This window comes from Cryptomeria japonica, unplaced genomic scaffold (assembly GCF_030272615.1).
Source record: "Cryptomeria japonica unplaced genomic scaffold, Sugi_1.0 HiC_scaffold_255, whole genome shotgun sequence".
In the NCBI taxonomy this organism is placed as follows: domain Eukaryota; kingdom Viridiplantae; phylum Streptophyta; class Pinopsida; order Cupressales; family Cupressaceae; genus Cryptomeria; species Cryptomeria japonica.
Window position 1 is genome coordinate 24888 of NW_026729077.1, and position 1854 is coordinate 26741.

At 63.3% G+C, this 1854-nt stretch overlaps 1 non-coding gene across 1 annotated transcript; it reads right to left on the bottom strand.

Moving 5' to 3' along the window:
* Positions 1 to 1237: 1237 nt before the first annotated feature.
* LOC131869636 (5S ribosomal RNA) lies at positions 1238 to 1356 on the bottom strand. The gene has a single exon (XR_009368018.1). It is a non-coding gene; the product is annotated as a 5S ribosomal RNA (ribosomal RNA).
* Between the last annotated feature and the right edge of the window lie 498 nt (positions 1357 to 1854).

Genomic DNA, 1854 nt, shown 5'->3' on the forward strand with positions numbered 1-1854 from the left:
TCTCAATGTTTTCTTGCCTTTTCTGGAAATTGGTGAAGGCAGCGCATCAAAGGTGCGCACCTCGGTGTGCTCCGAGGTGCGAACCCGAGAGCGCTCCGAGGTGCCCACGAAGTCGAAAGTCGGGTTAATTGCATTGTTTTCCCCGGGTGCGCTCCGAGGTGCGCAACATCGGTGCGCACCAAGGAGGGCTCCGAAGTGTGCTCCAAGGTGCGCACGATTCGGAGCTCGGTTTGCCCGGGGTGCGCACACCTTGGCTGGGTTGCGCACCCTTTGTGCGCTCCAAGGTGCGCACGAAGTCGGAGCTCGGTTTGCCCCGGGTGCGCACCTTCGCCAGGGTGCGCACCTTGATGCGCACGCCTTGGCTGGGCTGCGCACCTTGGTGGGCGCCATGGTGCGCACCTTTCGTGCGCTCCAAGGTGCGCACGAAGTCGGAGCTCGGTTTGCCCCGGGTGCGCACCTTGGTGGGCGCCATGGTGCACTCCGAGGTGCCCAAGATTGGTGCGCAACAAGGAGCGCTCCGAAGTGCGCTCCAAGGTGCGCAGGTGCGCGCGAAGTCGAAAGTTGGGTTAATTGTCCGGTTTGCCTCGGGTGCGCACCTTGCGTGCACCTTCGCCAGGGTGGGCGCCTTGGTGCGCACACCTTGGCTGGGCTGCGCACCCGGGCGCGCACACCTTGGCACCCGCGTTTCCTTCATTTTAAATTTTTTTTTTTTACAATCTCTCAAGTGGGAAATTCTATAATCTCAACTTTTTTTGCCTTTTCAGGAAACTTTTGAATGGAGCGCATCATTGGTGCGCTCCGAAGTGTGCTCCAAGGTGCGCACCTCTGGTGTGCTCCAAAGCTCTCTCCAGCTGCGTGCACCTGCCCCGGCCGCGCACCCGGCCCCGCCCAGCTTCGCTCACCTGTCCCGGGCGTCTGGTGCGGAACCTTAGAGTAAGAAACATCACCGTGCACCTTGGCCAACGTGCGCGACTCGACCGAGCGCGCACTGGCCGAGGTGCACACCGATTTCACCTGGGTGCGCGCGCAGCACCTCGGGCGCACCGGGGTGCGCGCACAACGCCCGGGTTGCACCGTGGCCTGTGTGCTCGGGGCGCCTCGGGTGCGCGCTCGGTGTCGCCCCCGCGCGCGCGGTAGTGCGGGCAGCGCACCCCGGCCCGGCCCGGCCCCGACGAGAACGCAAACGGGCAAAAGGTTTATTCAAATAGCATTGCGACGCCCGGCGAAAAACTAAGAAAGGGTGCAACACCGGGACTTCCCGGGAGGTCACCCATCCTAGTACTACTCCGGCCCAAGCGCGCTTAACTGCGGAGTTCTGATGGGATCCGGTGCACTAACGCTGGTATGATCGCACCCGTTATGAGCTTGTCGCAGTGTGTACTTAGCAAACCGCGACCCACGTGCGAATCCACCCCGGCCACCCACCCCCGTCGAGGTGCACACCCTCCCTCGCGAAGTGCGCCCCGTTCGCCAAGTGTGAGCCCTGCCCGGGTGCGCGCACCTTGCTAGGGCGTCGGGTGTGCACCCGGCCCGGCCTACGTGCGTGCACCTGGACGGGGCGTCGTGTGCGTGCAGTGTCCCGTCTGCAACGCGGTGCCCACACACCACCTCGGGCGCAACGACCTGCGCTCACATGTGGGCCGAGTGCACCTTGGTGCATGTTCGGGGCGCCTCGGGTGCACGCTCGATCTTGCCCCGGTGCACCAAGGCGCTCGGTTTGCCCCGGGTGCGCACTTGGTGCAAGGTGGGCACCCAAAATAGGGATCAAGCACCAAAACACAAGTTTCGGGATGCAAAATGGGACCCAAGGACCACAAATGCGTTCCAAGACCCATGATGGGTCCACGAGAACAA